Genomic DNA, 20,660 nt, shown 5'->3' with positions numbered 1-20,660 from the left:
TCTTTCGTCATGAATCTAACTCGGGTCTAACCCAAATAACTTACGCGTTGGTTGGATAAAAATATTTTCTACTCCGCTCAGCCTTAATCTCTTCATTGATTATTCTCGTCCTCTTTATACCTTAGAAAATATTCCTTTGTTCGCAAAATTCTTTACAGGTATAATTTACAAACTCTACTATTTATTCGCGTCTGTTTGGAGATGTCTATACTCTGGTAATTGGTTCGAAGTCGCGGTAACCAATAGAAGGGAAACGTAGTAAAAAAAAACGACGACAGAAAAAAAGGAAAGCAGAGATAGATGATTTTTAGTGTGTCAGTGTGCCTATATGCTAATCGCGCGGAGAACAGTTTTAATCTGGACGTGTAAACGCCAGCGGCGATCGCGTACTCGAAGATGCTGCGCTTTTAACACTTTTAGCGCGCCCAATAAACGAATTACGAGGAAACTGCATGAATAATTACATTATCGGAATATAAAAGCTGCTTGCGTTACGTGTATTTGCAATCAGAACCGCTTTTAAGTCGCAAAGATCAAAGTCGAATCTTCCTTTCAAAATTTTTTATTATCATTCTCGTTAGGTTTGGTCGTCCATTCTAGTCGGCGTTCTTAGATAAACGAGTGTGCAAATTCATTAACGCGTGAGGGGGAGATAAGATCGCGATCGTTCGTCGGATAAAGCGCTGTTGCGGAAATTAACGATTGTCGTTTGTTGCTTGAAAAGTGGGAAGCTCGTCTAATGGCTCGTGACAAACGGCGAACGCTAATTTGTGTTTCCCTTTCCGAGTGGGGTTTTGTGTATTCACCTGGCCGCCTCTATTGCCTCTTCTAGCTCCGATATCATCGTCGTGACTAGGATATATCGGGTTTGAAACTCTCTCCTTGATTAAGCGGGGCAACGAAAAATTACTGCGACCAATATATCCCGATTTTAATGGATTCGAGGTGTTACTATAATTTTATTTAAGTATTTGGGATCTGTGAAAGGAGAGTAAAGCATCCTAGCAAACCCTGCCTTAACCCTTTGCACTCCTATGTCGAGTGTGATTCGACATCAATTTTTATATCAGGAACTTCTTTGTCGAGTTCCAGTCGACATTTTTTCAAGTCCAAACCAAAGAGATATCGTACACTTGAAAGTTACAAACAACAGTGTAAATAAAAGAGATATTTTAACAGGTAAATTTCAAATAAAACACTTAAAGGCTGCTGGTAACAAAATTTAAATATAATTCGGAGTGCAAAGGGTTAAACTTGGGAATATGGGGTAGTCGATCGAGCGCTTGCGAGAGGAACGGTCCCTCTAGCGGCGAGTACGGGAACCCACAGAGCCTAACTTGGACCTAAAAGTACATTAATGGTAAAAATTCAGCGAAATTCGATAAAATTCGAAGGTTTTCCAATGGTTGACCGATGTTTCGTTTCTTTCGGGGAGTTTGAGTCCCGGAGGTCGTTGAAATTCGCTCTGTTTTCGCCTGGCGAGCATCCGTTGGACGACCACGGTCTCGTTAAGTCGACCGTCCACTCACTTTCACCACCTACACGTGAATTTTCTGTTCCAACGCCCGTTAACGATTCGCGTGACAATGAGTCACCCGTTCGGACCTCCGGGCTCCTTACTTTCTCGCGGCGGTGCAATTTCAAAATTGTCCCCAACGATACGGGACACGCGGGGATCGACTTACTCCCCGTGTTTCACTTTTCTCGGTCACCGTCTTGCATGCCAACGTCGGTTGGTTCCGGTACTCCTAATACGGGGAGAGATTAATATCGATCGAATGGGCCACGGCACTCTCGCTCTTCCTACGCCGCCATTTTTTTCCAAACCTCTTCTATTCTTCGCGCCCCCGCTCGTTCTCGACAACTTTCGATGAATATCGCGGACATTTATGCAAATGCATACTTTGAACAGGTTTATTCGCGTACTTTTCATTCGTGGAGAAACTTTGTGGTAATCTTTGGTCCCGTATGAGTGCGCCATTTTTTAGAAACGGTAACTATCGCGTTATGCGGGAGGCCACTGTACTACGCGTGTTTTCAAATCGATATTCCGGGATGTTGGAGTTTTATTTAACGACAAGTGAATAGTTTTGTATGGAACAATGTATGGAATTAAAACATTCCGTGGAACCAGTTTGCGAGCTTAAATTACATCGAGGCTCTCGCGAAAGTCGCCGGCGGCAGTAATCTTTGCGGCCGTCAAAGTGTTAAGTAAGTGCACAAACGAAATGGGAACCGTGTCATCGAAAACCCGATCGAAAACATTATCGCGCGCTTTCCTTTCACGCCACGGGCCCCCCCGTCTTTGTCCTCTACGAGTGGGCGATCCTTTAATATTTCGACGCGAGGCTACGCCCCTGAACTCACTTTCACCGGCCAACCATACTGTGCATCCGGAATCGTCGAGATTCCAAGCGTAAATAGAATAATGCTAACCGAACGTCTCGACCAACATACCGCGCGTCCATGCAAACCTCTGCAAATGTGCAAAAAATATAAAACGAAACGATTATCAAACTTATTAGGCTCTCTCAAAGTGGATCTTCTACGATAAAAATTCTCGCGTTGTAAGTCTCGGTTTGAATACAATTTTTTAAGAAATTCATTTTTCATTTTTTAAGGATTCAGAAAAGTACTCGTAATCTCCGTTAGACAACAATCCGTTAGAAATCGTTAATACTAATTTTCGAATTTTGTAATATTTTTCGTCAGTCTGTTTAATTTCATTGACAAATTGTCGAGGAATTAGTTACATTTACTTTGTTCAACGTATTGAACATTTGTTTAATAATGTCCGTACGAATATCGACGAATTTTCGAACTATTATTGAAAAGCAACATAACCTCTCTCAAGAGACATGCGCGCGAAATATGGCAAACCTTTGCAAATGTATAAAAAATATCCAACGAAACGGTTATCAAACTTAGTATGTATATTAAAAATTCTCGCGTTGTAAGTCTCGGTTTGAATGCAATTTTTTAAGAAATAAAAATGAAAGATATAGAAAAAGTCTCGAGTGTTTTTAAAATTAATTTAATAACGACGATCGTCGATTATTAGGCACGCGCGTTATCCCGTTTCTTCGTCGGCATCCGCTTTTAAATAACGAATATAAGAATGCCACGCTCGCCGAGTTTTGCGTTAACGTTTAATTATTTATTCGCTGTAACGCACTTAAGGAGGTAGACCGGACACTTGGTAATTATTCATCGACCGTTCGAAACGTTTCTCTGGCGTTAAAGGATTTCTTAACTATCGAGTTCCCGACAATTTTTCACTTTTTTCGCTGGTGCTCTTTTTTCCCAACATCATCGATCTTGGTATCGTCCATTTACGAGATTGAATTTGAAACGCGGAATTGGACGCGATCGACGATATTTCGTACTCGAAAAATCGATTTTGAAAAAATGAGATTGAACAATTTGTTACCTGAAAAGAACTATTCAATTGAAAATGCTCTGAAATAGTGAACGTATTAGCGAATAATATTAAATATTTCCTGAATAAAAGAACAAGAAATATGATTCTTCTTATAACTAGTTGAATAAAAATAATACAGTTTGAAAGTAAATCTTTCTAAATCTAAATCTTTCTAACTAAAAGACCCCTTTGTTTCTCTTAATTGTCAGTAATTCTCCGTTCTTCGTTCCAAGAACCACACGATAGAAGCCATCGTCTGCAAATAGCGTGATAGCAAATGTATGTTTCACATTCCTTGGTAAATTTTCTAATCGTTGCTTTCTCGCAGACTTTTTATAAATACCGACGCAACTATTGCTTTCTTAACCCATCGACGGACACGTCGTACACATTTATGTACGACATCGAAATTTTAATTAGCGCGAAGAATCGGGTTCAACTGTTAGAAATTCGTGGCTGAGACTCGAAGAGATTATACAAAATCCTGGATAGTGCCATAAGGATTGTTTGTATAATTGGTTTGACAGCCGTCGAGTTAATATTTTATGCAAAAGCTCGTGGTACAGGGTGAAAATAAAAAATATTCAGAAACCACAACGCTAAGCTGATTGCGAGTAAAAGGATTAAGAAAGTACAAAGCTCGTTTACCTAATTGCTTCAACTGTAAGTTGATACTTTTGTGTTGTAGTGTTCTAAGCCTTCTAATTGAATATTTTCTTTTAAATTTTAATCTTTCGTTACGTTACTCGAATCCTAACATTTATTATAAAATAGAATTTATCTTCTTTAAAACTATCCAAGTTAACTTTCTCATGATACCCATCTATTACGCTAACGGAGCTCTTAAACCTGTTACTATTTAAATTTAGTTTGAAATTCAAGATCAACCTCGATGTCAGTCCAATTTAATTAAAATTCCAAATCAATAATATCAGCGTAGGTTACATATTTCATACATAAATTTTAAAGATTGGACCATCGATAACTGGATAGAAACTGAAAGCTATAATAAAATCGATGACCCAAAGATCTTACCCTCTCGTTGTCGAGGAATTCCGCCATTTCTTGATCCATGGACCCTCGAATCCTGTTCAATGCGTCACATCGGGTCAGGATTCTGAATGCCTGTGGAAAACAATTGACTCGATTAATTTTGAAGAACGTTGCTACGAAAAGGGGTTCGTGAAGTTTATGAAAAGTGGGGTTTATGCATAAAAAATAAGATTAAGAACGACTGGGGCGTGTATTATTGGACCACCCTATATCCTCTATCGGAATTTCTCGGTTCTTGTGGTTGTAAAACAACCATGATTTCACCGACGTCCGGCTGAGTGGTCGTATTGGCCAACAATAGACAGCGATGCGCTTTTCTCCGCGTGGAATTCGAGCTGCGTCGTCGCCGCCTCTCGAAGAGAATCGCATCCACTCCTCGGCTGCTTTCGCGTGCCGCATCCGGAGTCGATCAACGGGCTTGCAAGATACGTAAACAGGATACAATCACCGACTCACGCGGCGTGAACTCATCATCGGTCATTAGACCCGTTTTGCAGATTAACCGTCGGAGGCTCCGAGCGTTGGACGTTATTTTACGGGAAAAAATTCATGCACGATTAGGGAAACATCTTACTCGAGCAGTACAAAAGGGTACAAAAGCTGGACAAGACTAATAAGTTCCAATCGAAAACTCGAAATTTTTGTGATTTTTATGAGTCCAAACCAATGGATGTAAATAACAATTTAACGTAAATTTTAATTTCACAAATATTAATAAACTTACTACCTACCCTGACTTATTTAGAAATTCTTGTGATTTTTGTGATTCGAACGGATGTAAATAACAATTTACTATGAATTTTAATTTCACAAATATTAATAAACCTACTACCTATACTAATTTATTTAGAAATTTTTGTGATTTTTGTGATTTTTATGATTCGAACGGATGAAAATAACAATTTGCGACAAATTTTAAATTTTAATTTCATGAATATTAATAAACCTACTACCTACCCTAACTTATTTAGAAATTTTTGTGATTTTTGTGATTTTTATGATTCGAACGGATGTAAATAATAATTTACCATCAATTTTAATTTCACAAATATTAATAAACCTACTACCAATCCTAACTTATTTAGAAATTTTTGTGATTTTTGTGATTTTTATGATTAACGGATGTAAATAACAATTTACCATAAAATTAAAATTTTAATTTCAGAAATAGTAATAAACCTACTACCTACCCTAACTTATTTAGAAATTTTTGTGATTTTTGTGATTTTTATGATTCGAACGGATATAAATAACAATTTACCATAAATATGAATTTCACAAATATTAATAAACCTACTACCTACTACCTACTCTAATTTATTTAGAAATTTTTGTAATTTTTGTGATTTTCATGATTCGAACGGATATAAATAACAATTTACCATAAAATTAAAATTTTAATTTCACAAATATTAATAAACCTACTACCTATCCTAACTTATTTAGAAATTTTTGTGATTTTTGTGATTTTTATGATTCGAACGGATATAAATAACAATTTACCATAAATATGAATTTCACAAATATTAATAAACCTACTACCTACTACCTACCCTAACTTATTTAGAAATTTTTGTGATGTTTGTGATGTTTATGATTCAAACGGATATAAATAACAATTTACCATAAAATTAAAATTTTAATTTCACAAATATTAATAAACCTACTACCTATCCTAACTAATTTAGAAATTTTTGTGATTTTTGTGATTTTTATGATTCGAACAGATATAAATAACAATTTACCATAAATCTGAATTTCACAAATATTAACAAACCTACTACCTACTACCTACCCTAACTTATTTAGAAATTTTTGTGATGTTTGTGATTTTTATGATTCAAACGGATATAAACAACAATTTACCATAAAATTAAAATTTTAATTTCACAAATATTAATAAACCTACTACCATACCCTAACTTATTTAGAAATTTTTGTGATTTTTATGATTCGAGCAAATGTAAATAACAATTTACCAGAAAATTTTAATTTTAATTTCACAAATATTAATAAACCTACTACCTATACTAACTTATTTATTTCCAAGAATGAATCGATCAAAAAGCTTCAAAGATCGAAGAGAAAAATTTGTCGAATATTGGAATCTAAAAATGTGTAGAGTATTTGATAAGATTTAAATCGTATTTCTGGCTGCAAGATCGACGATCCTGTATAATCGGAGGCGTTGTTGGCTCCGTTTCTTTACCCGGTCGGAGAATACCGTGAGCCCATTCACCGGTGGCTAATTGCAAGAACATTGTGATGAAACGGTAGCTCGGCGATGGTAGTGACTTGCTAAAATTTAATCTACTGCGGCCAGCGAGGAAGACGCTCTGATTCCTCGGGTAATCAGAACATGGCGATCGGCGTGTTCTCGTCCCGAGATACGAAAATGAATCTCGAATGGACGGTCGAGAACGAGACATCGAGGGACGAAAAACTACGGAAACACGAAAACGCGTATCGCGAGCGAAATTAATCGGCGAATAATGGCAGATCGCATCGAGCATGGGAGAAAGTCGAACGAGCACGTTGAAACAAAGATGAAAGTAGATTTCGTCGAAAAAAAAAAAAATTTACAATCTCCGTTATAGACTTTCAACGACGCTCAGTATTTATTCCGACGTTTCGCGGGTAAATAGTTTAAATAACATGCGTGTGAGAATTTGTCTGGCGCCTGGGAGTGTTTAGACAAGAATTACTGCGAGGGACAATCTTCGTCGATCTACTGTTAGCAAAGAAATCGATCTCTACGTACGAAAAATCAACAGATATAAATAAACTTCTCGTACGTCGGTGTCGTGGAATATTTTAAAACGTAAATATTGCGTCCGGTGCACGGTTCGTATACAGAGTTTATGGATCGTGGCCCATACTCGGATGCGGTGGATACTCGGCCAACGGAACGTCCCAAATAATACTTTTAGTTGCGCATCCTACATGCACGAGGATTCAGAAAACTACTCGTAATCTCGTCGTTTCAGAAGTAAAGTGCCCGAAACTACGTTAGCAAAGTAGCCGGCGAACGAAATTCTAGCAACAACCCGTTAGAAATCGTTGATACTTCTAATTTTCGAATTTTGTAATATTTTTCGTCAGTCTGTTTAATTTCATTGATAAATTATCGAGGAATTAATTACATTTGCTTTATTCAACGTACTGAACATTTGTTTAATAATGTCGACACGAATATCGACGAAATTTCGAACTATTATTGAGACTCGCTTAAGAGATTTGCGCGAAATATGGCCGAGTTTTTAATTCCGCTTAATTATAACCAGTACAGTTCCTGCACGAGTCATAAATTATAGGAAAAAGAAATGTAGCAATGTTATAGCCTCCTAGCACTGCATTTTATCTTTATCATCTTTTTATAAGCGGAATAAATCCTAGCCTTACGCGTACCACGTTCGTGTTGCGATGGAGAAAAAGGAAATAATTCTTACAATACCAGGGTGCGCAGTAATGATAAGGCAAACCCATAAAACCGTTGTTTTCGCGATTGAAATACAAGCTGTAACGGCACCGACATTGTGAACGCCGAGAGAAGATGAAAGTGCCATTTTTGTAGTTTTCAGTTGGTAACGCCAGTTGGTACCGCGATCGCTAACGTTTCCTTTGAAAAACATACATTCATTTTGATGGTACCATTTGGCCACAATCGGAAAGGTAAAACGTGAATTAAACACGAAAATAAGAACTTACGAATCGTGTAAATAACGTATACGAAACGACTGCTAAACCATTTGCTTTTCAAGTAATTTGACCGAGTAATTACTGAAAAGAAGTTGACTGTTTCCTAAGAAGTTTCGAGTCACAAACACAGTTAAAAATATATACCGAATGACACATGCACTGTTGCCAGAAACCAGAAACCAGAAACATAACCCCAAATTAAGGAAACAGAGGCGTGCCTACAAATCGCGATACAAATAAATTCATTCGTACGGATCGTATATTCATAACGGTTAGAAGGCTCGTAAATCGTTCGACATATCGAAAAGAATAACTTTCACATATTCACGCACGAATGCATATCGGCTCGGCTTATCCTGCGATAAAGTTGCATCTCCGATATCGCCGAAAAAATATTCGTTCGAAACTAGAATCGGTTCAGAGGCACCCTTAGGCGACAGCGACTAGTGGTGCCCTCTTTCGTAAATAGATATATTTATTTTGTATTTATTTGCTCGCTGAAGCTCGATTATATACATCGAATCTATGAATTACATACAATTATATATATTTCTCGTGGGAACTTTCACTTCGAGTAAAATTAGCATCCAAAATCTCGAGTATTCAGTATACAGTAATATACAATTACATGCAATTTTGTTCCCACAAGGAAAAATCCTATCCCAATATACTTTGGCTAAATATATTCTAACATTCTTTCGAACATATTCCTTTATTCTATGGTGTACCTTTCTGAAAGTTTGAAAGCTGGAATCTACTTTATGGTAAAGTCAGCCACGTTTCGAGGTATTCGGACAACCATGGCAAATAATTCGTGTAACGCAAATTATCGGATTTGACGGCGGGGAACAAGGGATGCGGTTGCCGTAATTAAGGATTATAAGTGGCCATTACTTACACGCGAGCTAGCAACGCGATCATCCGAATTACCGCGAGGAACGATGATGAACGGGCCATGAAATGATTACGCGCGACGACACCTCGGTCGACGCAACGACAGAGGTTATGTACGGGTACATGGCGAGTAAGTACACGTCCGAGCAGTGGCGCACGAGTGTGGGAAGAAGAAGAAGAAGAACCGTGGCGCATGTAGCCGAGATCGAATCGAGAGAGGTCTCCTGAGCCGCGGGACTCGTGAACGCACGAACGACGCCACGAGGAGAAAGTTTCGAAGGCAGGAAGTGAAGTAGGCCACGACTTTGACCGCTCGCAAGGTCCACGTCCCTCCCAAGGCACGCCACTTTGAGGTGTTTTCCACTGTGTACAGCCCGATTCGACACCGTCTCGGCCGATACGGTCCGTCTCGTGGGAAGGAAAAATCAAACACACCGAGAACACCATCTATGTTTATGTGTACCACTGTTATCGATCGATTTATTTTTTAACCCTCCGCCGCTAACGTGTTTTTACAGGTTATCTTCGCCAGCATCGACGTCGGGCCACTACACTTTCGAAAATAGGACTCTGCTTTCAAAAGTATGATTTACTCGACTCTATCGCGAGACGTCGATGAAATACTTTTGTTTTTAACAGAGAAACGGTTCTTATTTTACGTTTTTCATCGATTCTAGGAAGTGAGTCGGGGCTCTCACGAAACCAACAAAATTTAGATTTTCGTTCAGGTGTCTAATCACACCGTAAATGATTGCAAAGACGATTTGGTTAAAGGAACTTGTTACGGCCGACAGAATTAGATAATTTATGAAAATATTGAAATTCTTGAGGAGGAGATTCTTATCGCGGATGACCAAGATTTTAAAATACGAACAATTTGTATACGATCTGCCAAATAATTTAAATATCAAAATAAAATGATGGAACTTATAGAGTGTTTTCTTCGAATTAACAAAAATATTTAAGTATCCTCTCGTGAATTATGTTCTAAGATAGATGAAAACCGCTAGGTTAAAAACTATGGATCTATCGAACATAAAGTCACGTTTTTAATCGGATATTAAATTAGAATGGGTTAAGAATATTATTTGCGAATGAAACGGACGACTAACGGCGCCGGGAAGTGCAGAATGCAATAATAGTGGATCGAATCCAGTATCCCTGACCACGGTGAAAAGGTGACTAAGTGCTGCTGGTTTAAACGGTCGTACGGCTGTCGGGGAACCATTACTTTCGTCAAAAACCCGTAAAATGCGGTTGAAGCGAGCAAAAAGTTTCAAAAATTGCACACCTGCGAACTGGAACGGAGCTCTCTGTATTGTTCGATTCGAGTACCAAGTATTTGGGTCGCGCTAAAAAAAAATTTGACCGCCGATCCGTAGAAGAATAATATCATCACTGTACTGCATTTTAGTTATGATATAATGTTACAACAAAATTATTCCTATCTTACATAATTACATTTCGACGATCTTTAAATTCAAACGTACAAATGTATACTAAAAAACATTTTTCAAAGGTTCTATAACTTTGAAAAAGAGCCTGTAATTCTAATTTACCGTAATTAAGAACAATAACAACGCCACGATGGCGGCTACGTGATTTCGTTCGCGCGACAGAAAGCGAAATGCGAAATGGCGAACAGAAAAGGGCGTAGCGACGACTGGAATTTATAATAAAGTCCGAGGAGTTACGTCACCGCACTCTCTACAGTTGCGTGGTACGAAAATGCGTCCCTATTGTGCCTAGAACGGATAAAACGCGTCGGGATGAATCCCCCCCCACCACGAGATGCTGTAAAATACCATTTCCTGACATCGCTGATCCGGCTCCACGTGGCCACTTCACTGGGTCAAGGTTGCTTTTCGACCTGGAAAACAGCCGCTAGGAAGTAGGCGCCATTCCCATCCACTCCGTTCAACATTAAACACGTCTGTTAATTAAACCGGACAGATCTTTAAGCAACCAACTAGGTACGCTCGACAACCTTTAAAAACATCCTGGGCAAAAGTTATCATCTGTACACGTTCTATATTCCTGTACCTTTAAATTGTCAGCGCTCCTGACCTTTGAACTCACGCACAGTTATCTCTATCAGTTCCTGGAATACTCGCAACGAGCTCTCTCGCTAGCTTGCACTCACTGTTTGTTGCTCTCATTCATCGTATACACTGTCAGCCAAAAGTTTTCAATCGTCGATTAAGACAAATGCAACAAGGTGAATTCATTTTCTTTATAAAAGATCTTTCTATTCTATTCTATTCATACTACAATCAATGGCGGATGTTATAAAAGCTTGACCAAAAGGACTATTATCTGAATTCGAATGGCTTCAACAATCTTTAAAACATCGATACCAATGATTGCAAACTTCTATTCTATTTGTGCTGCAATCAATTGCGGATGTAAGGACGAACTCATAAAAGCTTGACCAAAAAGATTATTATTTGAACTTGAATGGCTTCAACAATCTTTAAAACATCGATACCAATGATTGCAAATTTCTATTCTATTTGTGCTGCAATCAATGGCGGATGTAAAGAGGAACTTATAAAAGCTTGACCAAAAAGATTATTATTTAAATTCGAATGGCTTCAACAACCTTTAAAACATCGATACCAATGATTGCAAATTTCTATTCTATTCGTGCTGCAATCAATGGTGGATGTAAGGAGGAACTCATAAAAGCTTGACCAAAAGGACTATTATCTGAATTTGAATGGCTTCAACAATCTGTAAACCATCGATACCAATAATTACAAATTTCTATTCTACTTGTACTCCAATCAATGGCGGATGTAAAGCGGAACTCATAAAAGCTTGACCAAAAGGACTATTATTTAAATTCGAATGGCTTCAACAATCTTTAAAACATCGATACCAATGATTGCAATAAATTTTGTATTATGCTTTGAACTTTTTGTTTTATTTTGGCATCAGTCCACATCCTATTCCATTCGTCTTTTAAGTTCCGTTGCATCTGGGTTATGAGGTCTCGTTTATTAGTATTCTCGCTAAATCGAAACCGATGCTTCAACATCAATTTTAAATACATAACCGTCGATGAAAGACGCTTTTGGGAATATTTCGCGCCAGACAAGTGGGACCGTTTATTACGATTTTTCTGATCGATGAGCTCTCGAAAGACCCTCTTCTTTTTATCTACGTAAAATTCTTATCGTTCGTATTGGCTGCAAGATCGAACGGTCAAGTTCGTCGCGACCCCCGCGCGTGCCTAGGCTACTTTATCGCGACACATTGTGTAACGCGAAACGTTGCTCCGCGACTTGGCAACGGTAACTAGAAACGGAAGTAGTTTGCACGTACGAAGATGGACCTATTAATAGACCCAGTTATAATTGCCTCGCTTTATTTGGCGCCTGTTATTCCTCCGAATAATTATAGCCGAACGAGAAATCGAACCTACGAAACGAATTCGTTTTAAGCTAAACGGACGTTCACCTTATCGAATTGGATTATCGATAAAAATTATATCGGATCCAGCAACATCGATAATAAAGACCAGCTACGCGACTGACTCTTTACATCGTACCGTAGTAATGGAATTCTTCGTACATTCGTGATTTGAGAAACGTGCGCCGTGGCGCGTGATATTCTTTGCATGTCATATTAGTACGACAGGGTTGCATGCAATATGTTGCGTCTACGGTATGACATTACACGCGACACATGCTTCTTCGGTGATATTACCGCGCGTAGGAATATTACTATGCACCCGTACAACGGGCACAGGCTACGACGCGTATTTTTGGTCCGCCTCGAACCATTTAACCAAGATGGCGGCCACGCTGGAAACAAACAGGACCGTTTCACGATCTTGCCACCAAATAATTCACGCCTCGCGTCGTCGAGTTTTATATCGATCGAAGAATAAAAAATACCATATGTGAGCCGTTTATTTTGAAAGTGGCGTAAGTCCAGTTTCCAAAAATATCGAGTTGGCTACCTTAATAGTTACATTTTTACGTGATCTTTTGCAACTTGTTACTAATATATTTAAAATCGTTAAGATTTTGTAACACGAAAATTTGCTGGATAATGAAGCGATGAAAAAGTTTATTTTTCAAAGACATATTATTTCTTAAATAATGTTAATTACGCTGATTAGGATGATAAATTCGACACCCTTGGAAACCCAAAAACATTATTCTACTATTTTTAAATGTAATCCAACACAAACCCTTCGATATCTCGATTATGAACATAAATGGACTCACGCCGCTTTCAAAACAAACGGCTCACGTGTGTCTGTGTACGCGTGAAACCGATACACGGACAGATTCGACGTCGACGCTCGTTACTGTCGGCGAAAAATGTCACCGCCGAATTTCCAGCGGGTATTCGAATGGGACGGCTTTTTATTCGCTAGAAAGTCTTTCGTGCCCGCTGTCGTCTTCAACGGAAATGGAGTGAACCGTACGTGTCCGGAGGCGTGCGCCAGAAAAACACGGAGATCGTCGGTGTACGTCGGGGAGGAAAAAAAAGAAACTGATAGAACGTATCAAAGTGGCGTAAAGATCAAGAAAGAAAGCAACCGGTCTCCTTCGGAGCCGATACGTCGATCCGCCATACTTTTACGCGCGGTCGGTTACCGAAAATCGTCGACGAGGATTCCTTATTAACTGTTAATTTCCAAGCCGCGCGACCACGGGAGAAAGAAAGGAAAAGAAGACACCGGCTGCAATAAAACGAGCGAAAGAGGACTCGTTGTCTCCCGCTGGTAGCATATGTGTGTCGATACGTTACGCGCTCGCGTGCTCGAACACACACGCGTAAACGCACACATCGATATCGTTATTTGCTGATCGACGATTTGGTTCAATCAATCTCTGCCCCCTGCGCAATCGTTCTCTTCTATTTAACAGACCGTAAGGCGAAACGCGACGATACTTAGCTTATTAGATGTCGAATCAATGTTTATCAAGATTGACGTCTTTATTTTCTATACGTTTTATTCAATTTATTAACCCTCTTTGACTGAACTCTTTCTCTCGCTATACCTCGAGCCAGTTGAGATTTTAAAGAACATCGATAACCTTGGGGAAAACGTGCCCCTTCGAATCGAACATTTTCTTCCTATCTGTTCGACGCGATTGGAGACACGGAAGACGCTCAAGTTAAGTGGGATAGCCTGAATTTTCCATACCCAAGGTCACTCCGAAGGTTACGTAATCACACATGATTGTATTCGTCTTGACCTCGGCTATTGCGACTCCAAGATAAAAATATGTAATTCCGTTTACAGAGATTTCGACGACCTCGAGAAAATTTGTTTAATATAATATTTGTCACTTTTAAAGAACGATGTTTCCTGGTGTGATTCGATCAACTTTAAACGGAACGAATTTAGCACTAACACATGGAGTGAATTTACGTATTGTAGAAACAAACATTCGAACGAAATTGCTCGTAAAAATAATCGATCGAAGTTGAGCAATTTTAAATAAAAATATTAACGCTCGATCGACTGTTCGATTTGATGGAACTTGCTCTTTGACGTGTAACGTCGCTTCAAACGTTCGCTAAAAAGGAATAAAAACAAACGAGACGTCAACTTTCTAACGAAAAAGCAGGGCATAACTCTCAGCATTTACTACTACTGTACAGGACGATCCAAGACGCGTGGTACTTGGAAAAATAGTAATTATTTTCAAAAAATCGAGTGCTAAAGATGGAAAAGTCTTTGTTCCAAATTTCTATGAATTATTATTAAGTTTAGAACTTTTAAAGCTTCTGGACCGACAACAAATTGTCTTGTTTTCCCAAGTTACGAATTGGATCCTTGTCAATTTATATATTCATAGAAGCTAGTATAAAAAAAATTTATAATATCGAGATATTTCTGTATCGCTGACCATGGGTGCAGAATGGAGGACCCCCATAAACGCTCGTGGACCGACACCAAATTGTCTTGTTTTCCCAAGTTACGAATTCTATCCTCGTCAATTTATATATTGATAGAAGCTAGTATAAAAAAAATTTATAATATCGAGATATTTCTGTATCGCTGGCCATGGGTGCAGAATGGAGGACCCCCATAAACGCTCGTGGACCGACACCAAATTGTCTTGTTTTCCCAAGTTACGAATTCTATCCTCGTCAATTTATATATTGATAGAAGCTAGTATAAAAAAAATTTATAATATCGAGATATTTCTGTATCGCTGACCATGGGTCCAGAATGAAGGACCCCCATAAACGCTCGTGATCGAAGAGAGGCGCGACGCTAACTCGAACAAAACGACCGAAAACGTTTATTTGATTACGTCCCAGCGCCGCGTCCTCCTTTCCACGACGAGGTATAGTTGGCAACGCTAGTTAACGCACACGCACCTGCACCGGCGATCGGCTATAGTGAGTGATAATCGTAGAGTAGGTCACCGGAACAGCGCCTCTAGCAATCTGCGTTCTTCGGCTCCCTCGACTCCCCCCGTGTGTATGGCTGCCCGTGCCAAACACACATCCAAACTTCACCGAGCGCGTTCGTGTTCGTGTTCGTCTTCGTGTTCGTGTTCGTGTTCGCTCGTTCGTGAGCACGGATAAAGGTACGCCGACCGCGTGTGACAAGAAACGAGTCGAAGACCCGGTAACGTCGTCTGACCGAAACAGCCCGTCGTCTTCGACTCGCTTCATTCGATCATCCTGCAAATCCTCCAATAATCGCCCTTTTTATTATACTCCAGCAACACGGTGGCCACTTTGCCAACAATTTGCTTTTGGGGTTTGCATACTCCTTACCACAGTACTATAACGATATAAGAATAATAGAGTTAATGAAATGGGAGCTTCACAGAGGGTCATTTCAACCCCTAAATATAGTAATTCGTATCTTCGAGTGTTTCTTAAATTTTTGTAACCTTTTGAAAATGAACATTTTCGCCATCTAATTCTTTCTTATACATAGAACTATTCTTAAAAATAACGAACTGAATTCTCCAGATTGTTAAATGACTAAGTAAAATGGCCGATACCCGGACTTATTAGGCAACCAAATAATTCGATTCCGATCAAGGATCTCCGCGATCTAGATACAAGGTTGTTCGACATTCGTATCTTGGATTATTTCTTGAATTTTTGTAGCCTTTCGAAAATGAAAATTTTGCCATAAATACACAAACATCCGCAATCTAATTCTTTCTAGACTATTATACATAGAACTATTCTTAAAAGTGTCGAACTCACATCTCTAGATCGTTAAATGACTAAGTAAAATGGCCGATACCCGGACTTATTAGGCAACCTAATAATTCGATTCCGATCAAGGATCTCCGCGATCTAGATACAAGGTTGTTCGGCATTCGTATCTTCAAGTATCTCTTAAATTTTTGTAGCTTTTTGAAAATGAAAATTTTGCCATAAATACACAAACATCCGCAATCTAATTCTATCTAGACTATTATACATAGAACTATTCTTAAAAGTGTCGAACTCACATCTCTAGAACGTTAAATGACTAAGTAAAATGGCCGATACCCGGACTTATTAGGCAACCTAATAATTCGATTCCGATCAAGGATCTCCGCGATCTAGATACAAGGTTGTTCGGCATTCGTCTCGCTTTGTCGGAAAAAAACGTTCAACACGCCCGAAGAGAATTCCGTGATAAACGGGAGGGAAAAACCTCTTGGTCTCTACGTTCAATAAGGAAAGTTGACCGGGAGAAAAAAATTTGACCGAGCGCCGACCAGATTCTCCATCATCGTTCGACGCCGACGATCGATAAAAATTTTCCATCGTCGCGCGAAGAAAGTATCGGTGGCACTTACGTTTCAATAATCACTGTCATAGTTTCATCCAACGCATATACCAACGCAACGAAATTTATTTCTTCCTCTCTAAAGTGTTAGAAATCATGACACAAGCAATTTGTAACGAAGCGTGATAGATCCTCGTTCCTAGTTACTCGTAATTTTATAATTTTATATTACCGAAATTGTCAGAAATGAAAAAATTTAGCGAAGCCAAATATTGAAGCTTGTCTTAGTATTCATTCCTTTTTCAAAAATTGTAATTTACATATTTAGTGTTAACGGACATTGTTACTCTATTCACTTGTATTATTATTATATTCTCTTGTATTATTTCTGTATTCTATATTATTGTACCCATTTATGTTATTTCTGTAAAGCGAAATAAATCCAGAAGGGTTTCAATTGCTTAAAAAAAAATAAATAAATCGCGAAATAAAACAAAGGTGAAAAGCATCGACAACGAACTCGAAAGTACCTTTTTAATCAAACGCAGGTACTCCGGTTACCTCCCCAAATACATTCGTAAAATATCTCTATGCTCGCTGTGTGCAGCACGCTATTAATCAACGTTCGATGCAGAATGATTATCGTGTCTCATCCGTGTAATTTAAAACAGTATGAATAATGTTACTTTAGTTTTGACTAATTTATAAGTTCATTTTGCCTTTTATGCATGTTCGATTGCTCCATCGATCGTTTCGTTAATTGTGGCCGGGGAGGAGTGTGGAACCACGCGGTCGAGACGTAATCTTATCATCTGCTCGATGGGAATAACCATTCGATACGATCGGTGTTCGTTGATTGTGTCTAAACGATTATTAACACGAACGATACGCAAAAGTGGAATTTTTTAATTGAGCCGCGCGAAGAATTTGATGAATCTGGGCACGCGCGCCAAGCGTTTCACATTAAATATAATTGCGGTATTTTTTAGCGAAACAATCCGCACGGTCGACGAATATATTATAATGCCGCATCCTCGAACACTTATTACCTACTTTCTAGTATCATTAAGAATGAAAATAAATTACGCCGCGCTATGGTTAAACGCAAAGTGCCCACAATTCATCCCGAAAGTTGGTTAAATATTATTTCAGTTAGACGTAAACAAAATGGCCCAGTGTTTGGACGGATCTGAACGCAGATAGGATAATTCCATCGACTGGAAACCATCGCGACGAGTTGGACTAACGAGGACAAAACTGGACGAGTCCAATTTCCCCCCGGACGCGTTGGAGTGAATCTAAGAGCCAGAGTGGTCGGTAACTCTCCACAATAGGTCGTGAAAAAAACGTAAGAACCGATCGAGGATGATAATCGGCCGGAAGGGTGGAGTCCAGGTGAGAGGTGTGCAGAAGAGCATAGAAAGTCTGAATCATGAGATTGCATTCCATAAAGAATGGAAAGTCGGCGCGTATTCCTTTTCTTTTTTCTCCCTTTGCGAGACGGAATGTGTGAACGTGAAGCGGAGTCGCCGTGAAACACCGCGACGATTCCCGATCGAGCGGGTTATTTTTCGCTAGAGACGTCGCTCGAGACCGCGTACAACCCGATCGGAAACATTACGAAGAGTACGACGACCGACGGTTGGGCTAGATTAAGGCAACGAGGTCACGTGCCACTGGTTGCAATGCTGCGTGGTTACGTATGAGCCATTCCGCGTCAAATTCTCCAACCATCCAGACTACCGATCAACGATTCTCGATAGCCCCCCCAAAGTATCGCAATTCATAAAACAATACCCGGTTAAGTTCGTTCCACGATTGAAATTTTTCATTCTAACTGTTATCTGGAAATTGTTATCTGGATCAGTATTTTGCCCAAAAGTGAATTTTATAATTAAATTAGAACTTGTAAACGATTGGCTGGATTCGAGAAAGATCTCTATTATCTTCAATTGTCTCGTTATTAAGAAAGTGAATGAACAGTTTGCCGTTGAACGGTTCGGCTAACAGCTTTATCGGTAAAGTCATCTCATGGATCTGATAAGGCTAGAAAGGATCCCTGTTATTAATGGCCGGTAAGATGCACTTTCTAATTCTAATTTACGAAGAAAAAGTTTTCTATACCGTTCGTTGATTGTTTAATTTTATTCGGAGCGTCGTATAAATATTCAATTGTTCAATTTTTAATTGGCAAGATGATATCAGGCTAACCCGTTTCTTTGAAGCATTGAAACTCTATCACTAAAGACCACTTCGAATCGTTGAAAGCAATAAGTCAAACAATTGTTTCGCATAAAATACAAATTGCAATCAGCCGGAATTACGATAATCGATTGCAATTATAAGTAGCGTCAAAAGTAACCACACAGTTGTGTCCGCCATTTTTATAAACAGCGGCTTGGAATTCATCTTTTCCTTTCCAAATATCTTAAACTTTCATCGAATGACGAAGTGCGGGCATTCGTAAGCGCTAAATAGTTCATAAACGTGTCTCGAGATATATCGATAGAAACAGACAAATTGAAAACAGACTCCGATCGTATCAGAAATGAGAAAGTAAGATGGATGCGCGGTGGCTACTGCGCAGAATGTCTAGTGCCAAGCGCAACACGCGGAAGAACGTGAGAACGACCGTCAGAAGGACGCGGTCGATCATTAATCATGATATCGACACGGCTGTTTACGATCGTAACTATTTTACCAAAGGCTCGAATATCGAACCGAGACAGCTGGTATTCGTGTGCGTGCAAACTCGAGTTTCCAGCGATTAGAATCAGCCACGAAATACGGTGTTTAACATCGAAGAATATCGTCGATTTACGCGAGCATGTCCGACAAGTGGCTGGAACGCGTTGTTAACATGGTCCCTCCTGAGTGAAATGCACGCGACTCGGAGCAATTCGAGGTTGCCTCCTCGGATCCGAGCACTAATTAACCCATTTTCGAACAGATCCCCGATTCAGATTAACTCCCGAGACATAAATCGCGATTGTTCCAACGACGACGCTGAAGATACAAATCACGGGTGTGCGACAACCTCTTTTCTAATCTTGCGACATCGCTGTTTAGGAAACGGCGTACTGTAACATTGAACATGACACGGTTCTACGATATAATTTTACTTCGTAACCTTATTGTTATTTTTACTTATTCCGTAATATTTTTCTAATATTGGAATGCGAGGAGAACAGTAACGACCTTGCAATTACTGCGACACTGTGTAGACATATGTCAGCAATATTTACATTTGGTCTATTTATGCAAGTTGTGTTTACTATCTGGAGTTAGCAAAGGTAGCACAGGATACTTGTAGCACTTGTAGAAAAACGCCCTCTATTAAAAATGAATAAAAGCAAACTTTCCATTTTGAATAAAATTTACCAGAACATTATTCACAAAATAACTAATTTTTTCTACTCGCGGTTACTATGGCAAACGAGTTTGAATATCCGCCTTTTTAATCGGTCACGTAATATTGAATTATCTTGTAACGGGAAGGAACAGGAATTTTTTTTCATTGTGCAATCACGCAACGTGTTTCCCGCGAACCTAAATATTTATAAAGTCACCGTAACCGGTATTCATCGACACCACGATGCAAAATCAATAAAAAAACACAGTCAAACGTTTGTGCATAATTTCCCGACTGTTGACGCAGTTGCTTCACAACGATTCAGTGGAATTCTAACCTCCATCGAGGAAGACACGTTTGTTAATATACCACACGGCGCATACCAATCGTTCTAACAATAAGTTACAGTATAACTCACTCACTTTCTTCGTGTTTTCTTTATTCTATTGGTCTTATTACCTTCTTGCTATGCTGGGGTAGCGAAAAATAATTTTCAACGCTGTCAGGCATCTGTTAGGGCAGAT

At 39.1% G+C, this 20,660-nt stretch overlaps 1 protein-coding gene across 5 annotated transcripts in view; it reads right to left on the bottom strand.

Annotated features, from left to right (window-relative positions):
- LOC122399466 overlaps positions 1-20,660 on the bottom strand; it is a 60,835-nt gene that overhangs the window by 38,864 nt on the left and 1,311 nt on the right. For 2 of the 5 annotated variants that reach the window (XM_043400168.1, XM_043400175.1), the window contains exons 2-3: positions 20,596-20,646; positions 4,457-4,546 (exon numbers count right to left, since the gene is read on the bottom strand). The exons of 1 other annotated variant lie outside the window; for it this stretch is intronic. The gene's annotated coding sequence lies outside the window, so the exon portion shown is untranslated. Of the gene's footprint in view, positions 1-4,456; positions 4,547-8,003; positions 8,094-8,505; positions 8,661-20,595; positions 20,647-20,660 lie in introns of those variants that run through there. 2 more of the 5 variants (XM_043400184.1, XM_043400191.1) reach the window with 2 other exon arrangements.

The sequence above is a fragment of the Colletes gigas genome, unplaced genomic scaffold (assembly GCF_013123115.1).
Source record: "Colletes gigas isolate AHSC1104 unplaced genomic scaffold, ASM1312311v1 Colletes_gigas_Sc00002, whole genome shotgun sequence".
In the NCBI taxonomy this organism is placed as follows: domain Eukaryota; kingdom Metazoa; phylum Arthropoda; class Insecta; order Hymenoptera; family Colletidae; genus Colletes; species Colletes gigas.
This window is presented reverse-complemented; position numbering and strand designations above follow the sequence as displayed.